This window comes from Schistocerca serialis, chromosome 5 (genome assembly GCF_023864345.2).
Source record: "Schistocerca serialis cubense isolate TAMUIC-IGC-003099 chromosome 5, iqSchSeri2.2, whole genome shotgun sequence".
Lineage (NCBI taxonomy): Eukaryota > Metazoa > Arthropoda > Insecta > Orthoptera > Acrididae > Schistocerca > Schistocerca serialis.
The window spans coordinates 756,698,059-756,711,340 of record NC_064642.1 but is presented as its reverse complement, the minus strand read 5'-3'; the positions used below and the strand labels follow the sequence as shown (position 1 = coordinate 756,711,340).

General features: G+C 41.8%; 1 long non-coding RNA gene across 1 annotated transcript; it reads right to left on the bottom strand.

The window, feature by feature from the left end:
* Window positions 1-1,651: 1,651 nt before the first annotated feature.
* Window positions 1,652-12,986, bottom strand: LOC126481114 (uncharacterized). The gene is made up of 3 exons (XR_007587515.1): window positions 12,911-12,986; window positions 5,226-5,305; window positions 1,652-1,825 (listed from the first exon to the last, which is right to left on the bottom strand). It is a non-coding gene; the product is annotated as an uncharacterized LOC126481114 (long non-coding RNA).
* Window positions 12,987-13,282: the final 296 nt, after the last annotated feature.

Sequence of the window (13,282 nt, the reverse complement as noted above, 5' to 3'; positions counted from 1 at the left end):
GCGGTGACATCTCTGGCGTTACTCATCTTACGTAACTTCCCCATTCAACAAAAGGAAATTTTCTTTTAAAGTTAAACATTCTTTACAAATATTTGAAATACACTCCTGGAAATTGAAATAAGAACACCGTGAATTCATTGTCCCATGAAGGGGAAACTTTATTGACACATTCCTGGGGTCAGATACATCACATGATCACACTGACAGAACCACAGGCACATAGACACAGGCAACAGAGCATGCACAATGTCGGCACTAGTACAGTGTATATCCACCTTTCGCAGCAATGCAGGCTGCTATTCTCCCATGGAGACGATCGTAGAGATGCTGGATGTAGTCCTATGGAACGGCTTGCCATGCCATTTCCACCTGGCGCCTCAGTTGGACCAGCGTTCGTGCTGGACGTGCAGACCGCGTGAGACGACGCTTCATCCAGTCCCAAACATGCTCAATGGGGGACAGATCCGGAGATCTTGCTGGCCAGGGTAGTTGACTTACACCTTCTAGAGCACGTTGGGTGGCACGGGATACATGCGGACGTGCATTGTCCTGTTGGAACAGCAAGTTCCCTTGCCGGTCTAGGAATGGTAGAACGATGGATTCGATGGCGGTTCGGATGTACCGTGCACTATTCAGTGTCCCCTCGACGATCACCAGTGGTGTACGGCCAGTGTAGGAGATCGCTCCCCACACCATGATGCCGGGTGTTGGCCCTGTGTGCCTCGGTCGTATGCAGTCCTGATTGTGGCGCTCACCTGCACGGCGCCAAACACGCATACGACCATCATTGGCACCAAGGCAGAAGCGACTCTCATCGCTGAAGACGACACGTCTCCATTCGTCCCTCCATTCACGCCTGTCGCGACACCACTGGAGACGGGCTGCACGATGTTGGGGCGTGAGCGGAAGACGGCCTAACGGTGTGCGGGACCGTAGCCCAGCTTCATGGAGACGGTTGCGAATGGTCCTCGCCGATACCCCAGGAGCAACAGTGTCCCTAATTTGCTGGGAAGTGGCGGTGCGGTCCCCTACGGCACTGCGTAGGATCCTACGGTCTTGGCGTGCATCCGTGCGTCGCTGCGGTCCGGTCCCAGGTCGACGGGCACGTGCACCTTCCGCCGACCACTGGCGACAACATCGATGTACTGTGGAGACCTCACGCCCCACGTGTTGAGCAATTCGGCGGTACGTCCACCCGGCCTCCCGCATGCCCACTATACGCCCTCGCTCAAAGTCCGTCAACTGCACATACGGTTCACGTCCACGCTGTCGCGGCATGCTACCAGTGTTAAAGACTGCGATGGAGCTCCGTATGCCACGGCAAACTGGCTGACACTGACGGCGGCGGTGCACAAATGCTGCGCAGCTAGCGCCATTCGACGGCCAACACCGCGGTTCCTGGTGTGTCCGCTGTGCCGTGCGTGTGATCATTGCTTGTACAGCCCTCTCGCAGTGTCCGGAGCAAGTATGGTGGGTCTGACACACCGGTGTCAATGTGTTCTTTTTTCCATTTCCAGGAGTGTATTTACATTTTTAAGGAGAAGGAAATCTTATGCTGTGTAATTCACATAAAATGATAAAAGAATATGAAAACTGAATAACTGAAAAAACTGTCTACAGTATTACAGGTTTACGTGGCTGTTACCTCGTAGTTGAGCGGGAAAATGCTGCTCAGCTGCTGACGCAGTGCGTTGGTTATCTGAAGAACGGCCGGCGCGGCGGCAGTGGCAGCCTGTGCCTGTGGTTGTGGTTGTGGTTGTGGTAGTGCACGTGTTCGTGCCGGCCATCCTCCTCGCCTAGCCAGGGCAGGCGCCACTTCCTCGCACTGCAATGACACTCAGATCTGTAATCTGTACGTAAACGCTACAACGAACTCTGTTACGAGTGAACAATTGCCTCTAAGTACTAATTAATTTTGGTCTACAGCCGTCAGTCAACTAGAATTCTACCGTCGGGTTTCATGACCATTTTAGTGACCTAACGAAAGGTTAAATTCGTATTATTAATGAATATGACACAAAAAATAACGTAACAGTCATTAAAACCACAGTTAAATGCACTCCACATGTTTTGATTAGCCAAAATATGTTGACAAACAGCTTAATACAGTGTTGGTACACCTTCAGAACTCAATACCAAACGGACTGTATGACGTGCATTCGACAAATCCTTGATACCCTTGATACCTTTATATTTGGCACCATACTTCTAACCACAGGTCAGAAAGCTCTTGTAAAATTACCAGCTGGTGGTTTATGGGCACAGATCTGCTACCCAATAGCGTCGTAAATGTGCAATCGTGTGCATATCAGGCGAATTTGATGCCTAACACATCAACGTGAGTATACTGTCATGCTCCTAAAACCACTGAAGTATGATTCTGGTCTTGTGACGAGAACAGTCATCATGCTGGAAGATGCCATCGCTGTTGGGGAGGGCATCAGCCCTGGAGGGATGCAGGTAGTCAGCTATAATGTTCATTTGGTCCACATCGGTCATGTTCCCTGCGATGACTACCACAGTCCCATGGCGCCCAGGCGAAAATCGTCAATAATATAACACTGGCGCAACTCGCTTGTGCCATAGCACAGTGCATGTGTCAAACAGCCATTTGCCAGGATGAAGATGTGTCCGCACACGATCATCGCCCTGGTGAGTTTCAACTAACCTTGCCTGAACAGCTTTTTATTTTATTTTATTTCTTAGTTTAATTTTTTATTTTTATTTTTATTTTCTGCACAATAGCATAATCTGGCATCATCAGCAGAAGATGACAAACGTTTTTTTTTAATGGCGGAATTTGTACTTTACTGTGCTGTAATAAGATAGTAATAAAGTAATTTGTCACAATTATGCTACTACATGGCGATGTATACAGCAATCTTTTACAATTTTGCTATTACATAACGGTCTATAAGACAGTTTGTTACAATTTTGCTGTAACATGACGATGTATGGGCCAGTTTCTTACAATTTTGCTGTATTACCATCAGCAAATAACAAATGTTTTGCACTGCGAGATAAAGTTACAGCCCTAGCATTATGGTCACTACAAGGACTGGCTGACTTTGATATCAGTTTTAGCAAAACGAGAACGAGTTTCCGTCAAATAATATCTACAACTAAGATGTGAGAATGGCATCGGTTAGTACCATCCTAATCAACAAGTGCCCTTTCAGCTGCAATTTGGATTGGCAGAAGTATCATGAGTGTTCTGCAATGTTATAGAACAAATCTATACATACTTTGATACTCAATACAGATAATTTTTCGTTTGTTAATGAGTGTGGTACAAAGATCAAACTAAGCTCATTGACTAACCTGTAAGTTGTGTCAGCAATGTCAGTATATGAGCCATGAGTATTTTGCTGAGTAAAACATACATTTTTGGTGTTTAAATGCTTAATTTGAGGGTTCAATGAACCTGGAAAATTGGTGTACTACTAATCAAACCACTCTCGTGAATATTTGAAACTTTTCAGTAAATTACATCAATAGTGTAAATATGCTACTCATGTTAATATTTTAAAAATCTTGTAAATAATTAAGTTCTGACTGTAGTACCACATGTATTTTGTACAACAGTAGTTTTACGTGTTTTGCACTAAAGTCTTTACATATTTTGATAGATAATACAGAGAATAAAATCGAATTTTTGTTCATGATCAAAGGTACATATTTCTATTTATATATTACGATAAGCAGCTTGTGTGTATTTTCCAATCAAAAGCACTATCCATTTTGAAAATAATTTTATTTTGGTGGAATGATCGTATTTTTGAAATATGGGGATTTCCTCTTTGTATGTAAACTTGTCCGTCTATTCCTTTACCCACGCTGTATGTTTACATTTTGTACTTGGAGCATTACAAATTTATTCTCAGTATTATGAAAATATATAGTTTAAGTGAAGTAATACATTAAAGATCTCATCAAAATACCTTCTTCTCCTGTCAACTTATTTTTGGTCAAGTTCATCTCTTTATATAGCCTCATTTAGGCCTAGGAGAAACTGTCAACTACATGCTTAGCATGTTATTGTAGAATAGGACATGTGTTTTATACAGTTAGATAACAATTTAGGCTTGGAAATACCTATGTGGAAATGAATTTGAGAATCCACATTCATGTTTTTATACTCCAAATGAAGGTTACACCATCTTCTTCTTTGGTCATGTTAAGTATTTACCTCTCATATTTGAATATGAAGTTATCCTTGCATATTACGAAAAAATGTCGTTTAAGTTGTGCAATGCATTAAATGTCTCATCAGAATGCATTTTAATTTGGTTCTCTGTGCTAAATTGTTTCAAAAAGGTAATGCCAGTGGATAAACACATTACCACAGGCATGAACTAAATATAATATAAAAAAGCTCTATTAATCTTGAACAACAATTATTAAATTTTTCTAGTGTAGTACATGATGCGTTTTATTCTCCCCCCCCCCTCCCACCTTCATGAAGTGAAGCATTACTGAAAAAATTTGTAAAAACATCAGATGATGAATGTTTTATCCTTGTACCATGAGTTCATTGACTCAAGTAGTCCTCTAAGATTTGAATGTCAATATTTTTATGTACCAGTATTTTGATATTTCTTATGTGAAAATAGTGTAAGTTATCTATTATCTATTTTTTGGTGCTGTGTGTACACATGCTAGATAATAGGTACAGTATTTGTCACAAATACTTTTTTCGTATTTTTCATAGATAATAAAGGTAGTTCAGATACTTTTGAACATGGCAGATGCATCTGATGGGTCGGTTTCATTTTAATGGCTGGTAAACTTCTGGGTTCTGCTTGGTGGTCAAGGGGAGGAGAGTGGGATGAGGTGGGAGAGCAAGATTGTATAATGTGGTATTAATGACATCATGTGATAAAGGTGAAAGATCGCTGATGACATCATGCATTGGCCCCTGCATGCAGGTACACAAAGAAGAAAGGTCAAATTTGCCTCCAGATTGGCATTGCATTGCTACTGATGGGTCACAATGAAAAATATAATTTGTCATCTCCAGTGATGATACCATGAACAAATTTTGTAGGTAGACAACAATTCATAGAATGCTGTATGCACATACACTTGCATTCCCTCCTGTTGTTGGAAAGGTGATACATGACACAATTATATTTGTTTTCGGTTTTCCAATCTGAGTGAAGGAAAGTGTGTCAAGTACCTTGATAATTTAACACGTATGATAAGTACACTATTTGTTCACTCACAGCTTGAAACACCAGAAGGGCAGGAAGAATGCGCCAGCCTCAGGTGCAGTAATCAGGTGGAGAACAGCCAGCAAGCACACCTGCAAAGGAATGCACAGCGTTGTTAGTAACAGTGTGCAATGTGTAGCCAAGCATAGCAGATGCTAGGATTCACTAAACTTGCTAAATTACCACAAACACACATAATGTCAGTGAACTGTATTAATGTATTTTGTTCCTATGCAGGACATTTACTGTAGCTGATGGTTTTATAATGCTGTACTTTAAGGCACTACTGAATGCAACTTGAATATGCCAGTGGCATTGCCCAGCTGTTGTCATTGCCTTCACCAGGGTGAACAGATCTGCTCTGCCTGTGACGGGTTTTCGGCGTAGTTGGACATGACATGACCAAGCAGGTCAGGATGCACATGAGGTACATTATTGCCATGGTGCAAGGGGCAACAAATGACTAGTCGCAGCAGAGTTCAATGTGTCAGTGTTACAGCCATAGAATTTAAATGTGCTTATGCTCATTACAGAACCATTTTGCGACGACATCATGGTTTCTAAAATCTGTGATCAAGTGGACTGCCAAGAACAATTAGAAGGGACAGTCTGTAATGTTAAAGAAGAAAATGTGTGGGGCATTTAACGGATTTTTCAAGCTGATCTCTGCAAGAGATCTGCTACCTCTCCTACATGAGAAAGACAATCTGACAGCAAGAGATATACTAGAAAAAATTGTCAAGGAAGCACTAGAAATAATTTCGAGGAAACATAAAAATCTTTTGTGGTACAGTATAAAGAGGAACTGGCTCATATTAAAATGGCTGTACTAATTGATGAGCTGTCTCAGATATTGTAGCAGCTATCTGTAGCTGATTATTATGTAGATTATCGACCTGGATGTAATGCAGGATTTTGTTGGAATTTTTGACAAAATTCAGATGTTTGGATACCCAACATCAAACCACAACTTCTGCATGCAATAAAACTACCACAGAATAAGCTCTATGATTGTGAACAATTATAACAGGCTGCTGAATGTGGATGAGCTCCAATTGTAGAGTAAAGACAAATAACAAGAATATATGTCAAGTCAAAAATTCAGGGATATAAATAGATACCAGTAACTATCTTATCAACTTTATAAACTGCTCAGACATGTGATTATGAGAAACTTCTATGCCCATCTTGGCTAAAGAACTGACAGAAGTACATAATTAAAGATCAAAGTTGGAACACTTTGGCGCCATGCTTACCATCCTGTTCCCTAGCTATATACATTTTGTGCTAGCGTTCCCAGTATGAGTCAGTCGTTTGTGTGTGCCTAGCGAGTTTGAAGAGCCAGTGGCAGATGTCTTTGGGCCACTTGGTATGTCATATCTTGCCTGGTTTAGGAACATTGACCAGCATGAGCCAATGAGACTGCAGGCGGAAAAACTTTAGCTGTACCGACATGCTCTGAAAAAGGAAGTTGCATTTGCTTGCTTCTGGGTTTTGCATTGATGGGGTATAGACATCCTCACAGATGAAGATGGCTCTTTTGATGTTGCAGCACGCTGTTCTGTTTGGTAAAACTGTGTGAGACTGCAGCTGTTGGCATTAGCCATACAACTCATTCACGTTTCAGTTATGATTTTGGTATTTCAAATATGTTTTCAAGTAATGTTTATTCAGGATAGCCGCATATTTTTCGATTTTTTATGGGACTTCAAAATTCCTTTCTTACTCATTCAAATCCATGTATGCACATTCATGGCAGTATCCATTTATAATTATTCCATCCAATGATATAAATGGCATGTAATATATTTCTCTTTCTCTCTCAAAACCCGTAGAAAACATTTTGCAGCTTTCCTTACTTGTTTCACCTACTATTTTATTTACTTAAACTAATCTGATTAAGGCCATCAGGCTCTCTCTTACATTGGACCAGGGTTTCACACGTAAGTATTTGGTACATTATAGCTACCAAAGAAATAACAGTTTTAGCATGACTGCTAGTATTAAAATGATTTGAATATCTGAAGAGGCAGTGTGCATAAATTACACTGATTACGAGCTACCAAAGTTAGTACTGGTATTGCTTGTACTACTGCAGCTTCTGCCACTAATAACAGTAATAATAATAATAATAATAATAATAATGTCATTAATTGTGACATTAATAAGAATAATGACAGTGACAAGGCTACAAAATGGATGTTTTCTGATGTAGCGACTTCTGTGAAAGGAAGAGTAAGGCGACTACCTCAGCTAAGAATACTGAGAAATGAGGAAGACAGGGTCGGAAAGAGGGTACACAAGGGTACTGAGTGCGAACATGGACGATGTTGCTTTAGTAGGTACATTATCATCTGTTTTCTGAAGTTAGAGGTGTTACTTAGTTCTCTAATATAATATGGAAGGTTGTTCCAGAGTCGGGTTCTTGCTACTGAGGCCTTCGAGAAGGTGACTGGACGATGGAGTGGGAGCAGATGTTTCTGCCATGTTGCTTAGACAAGATATGAGGAACAGTGATCATTGATAAGACAGCAGATAATCTCTGCACTTGTTTACACACAGCCAGGATAGCTGCGTTTATGATGATGAAATGTGATCAAAGGGTCATAGGTAGAACGAACACAGGCATGCATAACCAGCTGTAGATGTCGTATGTTTTCCTGAGAAAATCTTGGAGGATAACATAGCTGTAATCAATAATTGGAAGTATAGGTGTTTGCACAAGTTTCTTTTTCAAATCGAGAGGGAAGATCTTTTTATATTTTTGTAGATAATGGAGAAATGCTGATATCTTCTTGTATATTGCAGTTACGCGCTCAGTCAAATTTAGGAATTCATCTATTATTACTCCTATGTGGTTTGTGAACTAATGCATCACCTGTACTGATTATTTATATCGTCCACCTGGGTTCTCCCATTTTTCGTATTCAGTTTATTGAATTAGAAGTTTTTCTTTGTTCATGCATACAACCGCTTGTGTTTATCCATGCATGCTCATTCCGAGCAAAGTACCTACTCAATTTGCAATATACGAGCCTACTACCTTTCGTAAGATATTTCAGCAAACAGGTGAGGAAGCCACACGCGGTTCCTGAGATGCACTTCAAAGTAGTAGTTGCCTAATTTTCGGACCCACCACAGCTCTCTGTTTAGTAATTTTTCAAGTGATAGCTGTAGCAGATGGCAAGCACATTTTCCCTTCACGAACTACACCTATAAGGCAAAGGATGATTGCATGTTTGCTCTTCGTTTAGGCAGCGTGTTCACTTTATATTCAGTCTGTTGGTTAGAAATGCCCTACAAAAAACCATGTAGCGCTAGCAGTAACAGATTTTTCCAATTCACATTGCGTTATCTAGAGATCCACATTTTAAAATTTGATCTATAACTCAGGGTGGGACTTGTTTAAAACTTTGTCTAAACTTCCAGTTAAAGTTTTACAAGACAGGGCAGGCTTTCAAAGTCAGTGAAAGACACGACACTTCAAGTTTCCGTAGTACCAAACATCATTTATTGGCTTCAGCCAGACTCGCCAAGCCAGTGTCTTTTATGAAACACCCGCTCCAGGTAGCTAATAGCTCCAACCTCAGATATGAGACCTCTGTGTATCGAACGCGTGCACGTTCACTAAATGGCAACAGACACCTAGAGCGTCGGAAAATAAATAGTAGTCAGATTTCCTCGTATATACATGGCAACACACTTGCAAATTCCTGTGAGCTTTATGTATTGGCAAAATGAGTTTGTAGATTACGGAGGATCACTATCTCCCGTGTTCAGAAATTTTAAACACTGTCAGTTAATACCTGGCACAGTGACTGAGCAAAACGCCCGTGTGCATACTGTGATGAGCGCCTGCCTATCGGCGTATTCATTCACGCACAATGCATAAAGTAGCGGTTGCGTCGGACGTGGAACATCTTGTGTAATTAAAAACTGAAATACACGGTGCTGATGTTCCACAACGATATTTATTTTATAGGTCGTTTTAGATCGGGCTTCGTATTTCTTACCTATCCCCAGACTACTTAAGTCCAAACAGACAGTGCATATAGTATCAGCTAGTGCTTATAGCTGTGCAAAGATTGTTTTTACGACTGTATGTCTACAAGAAAAACACAAGCATATTGAGATACACAAATAACCTAAGAACAAATAAACCATATAACACACTATACTCAAAGATTGAAAGCAAATTTATGTAGGGCTATAATTCTTAGGCTGACTGAAAATGAAAAGAGTTGGAGACTGAAAGACAAAGATCCCAACGTCACTGAACATGCTCTGAATGAACGTGATCCTTGTGATATTAAATGCGGGAAATACTGTTTATCAGGAATCACTAATAGTAGCTTTCTGTGTTAGTGCTTAACGCTCAAATACAGTTCCATTTTGACCCTTGCTAAAGGAGCAACAGCCAGTGAACATTTCTCTCACCATAAGATAATATGCTTGTTGCGAATAGTATAAACGTTCCCCACCCACCTGCCATTCACTTCATCCTCCCCTCTGTCTTACCACCCCTTTCCTTTGCCTGTTCATCACAGTGACCAGTTATTTTGTCCATAAAAAATAGTAGTCTGTGCCAATACTCACTTGCATAATGTTTCGGCCTTTACATTCTTATAGTTTTAACCTTTAAGTATAATGTTATACACAGTTTATTTATCCACAGATTCTTTGTGTATTTCAGAATGCTTGTGTCTTTGGGTATAGCTATACAGTCGTAAAAGGTCGCATATATTTGAAAAAGCAACCGCTGTAAATTTATAAACTCTCACTAATGTTGTTTGTACTATCTGTTTACTCTTTAGTTGTCTGAGGGTGACCTAGAAATCCGGAAGTTGGTCTACAACGAGCTATAAAATAAGTATCATTGTGGAACATCAGTACAGCAGATTTTAGTTTTTAATATCTGTTCCCTAACGTACAGACGGAATATACCATAATCCTTGTATAATTATTACAAAATCCCAGCTAGACCAACAACTAGCGGAATACCAAGGTGGATTTCGTAAAAACTGATATGCGGTGAACACATCTGGAATCTAAAAACTGTTCTGCAAAGGAGACAACTGAGAAATGAAAAGTGAGGTTTGTAGGTCTCAGGAAAGCGTATGATTCCATTAACAGAAAACCCACTCGTCAATATTTCGAAACAAATCCGCTGGAATCCAAAAACTATGAATATTATCCGAGACACACTAACAAATACTTTATGTAAAATCAGACTCTGTGAAGAATTCTCGAAAACTCTGAAATAAAAACAGTAGGAAGGAAAGGCGATGAAGTGTCACGACTGCTTTTCAACGGCACCCTGGGACGGTGGAGAAAATCGAGCACGAACGTCGTCTAAATGGAAAAACAAAAAGAGGTCATCTACGTGGACTGCCTGACAATCGTAGATGATGACATTGGCTTGAGAAAAGGAATACCCGAAAACCCAAAAATCCAGATATAATATTTAGGTGACTGGCTAAGTATAAAGAACAACTAAAAGGATAGTGTATAGCTAAGCGCAAATAAGATAAGCACTACATTCTAGAACACCAGAAACATATACAAGAAGGAGACTTTATCTGCAACAGCAAAATTAAACATTATAATAGGAGAGGTTCTGTATGGCGCCGAAACATTAAAACTAATATGGAAAGTAGTTAGAAGCATACTTGGCCCAAAAGCAACAGCACAGAATATAAAAGGTCACGATCTAACAGAGAAATCTATGAACACGCAGAGAACATAACACAAACAATGAAGGATGTCGTTCTTTGATTATTTGGATAGAATGGATGATGGGAGACGGACGAAGCAAATTTGTAGTAAAATTATGAAGCTGAAAGGACAAGCAGAATGGTTTACACAGTTGCTAAATGACCTCAAAGAAGCACGCATCAACAGATGGACAGTCATCAGAGGAACATATGTAGGGACAAAACTAAGAACACTTTCTTACAACAAACAAGAAAGAAAAAGAAGACAACCTCATAATAGCGAACAACTTCGGAAGTAGAGATCAGAACAAGTAAAACGAATGAGAGCGAATACGAAGAATAAGGCATGCAGCAAGAATTAGAATACTGATTTAACATTGTCTGTAAAAGGGCACTGGAATAAGTAAATAATACGGAAGAATTAAATAGCTGCAAAGAGCAGTGGTAAAGTATATACAGTGAGCTGACAAAAGTCATGGGATAGCGATATCCACATACAAAGATGGCCGTAGTGTCATGTACGCAAGGTATAAAAGGGCAGCGCATTAGCGAAGCTGTCATTCGTGTTCAGCTCATACATTTGAAAAGGCTTGCAAAGTGATTATGGCCGCAGGACGGGAATTAACAGACTTTGAACGCGGAATGGAAGCTAGACACATGGAACAGTCCATTGCAGACGTCGTTAGGGAACTCAGTATTCCGCCATCCACAGTGTCAAGAGCGCGCTGAGAATATCAAATATCAGGCATTTCCTCTCACAACAGACGAAACAGTAGCCAACGGACTTGACTTAACGACCTAGCGTAGCGGCGTTTGCGTAGTTAGTGCTAACAGACAACACTGCGTGAAATAACGTCATAAATCCATGTCGCACGTACAACGAACGTATCCGTTAGAAGAGTGCGGCGACATTTGGAGTTAATGGGCTATGGCAGCAGACGATGGATGCTACTTATGTAAGCCTGCAGGCTTTCGTGACGTTGCCGCTGAAGTTAAAATCTTCTGGGTTATTAGGCTGCGTCATGTTTCTTCTAAAATGTTCGACGTTTCGACCCCTCTGCTGGGGTCTTCCTCAGAATCTTTTGGTGTCCACTACTGCTAGCAATTGTAGACACAAAAGATCCTGAGGAACGTCCCAGCAGAGGGGTCGAAACGTCGAACATTTTAGAAGAAACATGACGCGGCCAAATAACCCTGAAGATTTTAACTTCGATGGACGCGATGTCTTTGCTAACAGCACTACATCACCTGCAGCGCCTCTTCTGGGCTCATGGCCACCTCACTTGGACTCTAGATGACTGGAACACATTGGTTTGGTCGAATGTGTTCTGTTTTCAGTTGGTAAGTGTCGATGGTAGGGTTCGAATGTGGCGCAGACCCCGTGAAGCCGTGGTCCCAAGTTGTCAACAAGGCACTGTGCAAACTGCTGGTGACTCCATAATGATGTAGACTGTGTTTAGATGGCGTGGACTTGGTCCTCTGGTTATGCTAGGCTAGTTGGAGACCATTTGCAGCCATTGATGGACTTCACGTTCCCTAACAACTATGTAATTTTTGTGGATGATAAGATGATAATGCGACATGTCACTGGGGCGATTGATTTCCAGAACATTTTGGACACTCTGAGCAAACGGTTTGGGCACCCAGATTGCTCGACATGAATTCCATCTCACGTTTATGGGATATAATCGACAGCGCAGATCGTTCACAAAATCCCGCACAGGCAGTAATTTCGCAATTATGGACGGGTATAGAGACAGCATGGCAGAACATTTCTACAGGGGACTTTCAACGACTTGTTGAGGCCATGCTATGACGAGTTGTTGCACGACGCCTCGAAAAAGGAGGTCCTACGCGATATTAGGAGGTATCCCATGACTTTTGTCAGCTCGGTGTGGGTCACACACTGGAGACCAGCGGCTGGTGGGGGCCGCTCGCCTCGTGGCTCACACGTCAGCACTTCAGCGCCGGCTGGACACTCACCTGGGCTGCGATCCTCATGGCAGCGGCGGGCGCAGCGGCCGGCGGGCGCCTATATAGGCTGCTGCAGGCCGCGCCGGTGCCGCAAGAAGCGAAACAAGGCCAGGCCGCGACACCGCCCCGCCCCACCCCGCCGTGGCCATGGCCCTGGCGACATGCTCCAACGGCGATTCTCTCTCCTCCGGCGGTCCCGGATGCTGGAAATATGTCTACCCCATCTATGGACGCCTCCGCCACAGGCGTCTAGCCTCAGCCGAAATGGGGACCGTGAACTACCGAGAGAAGCTGCAGGGTCTTTGCGACGGTCAGGCAGGCAGTGATCTCTCTATGTACATCTTTACACACTGCTCGCGGCACTGAAACCTTCGTAGCGGT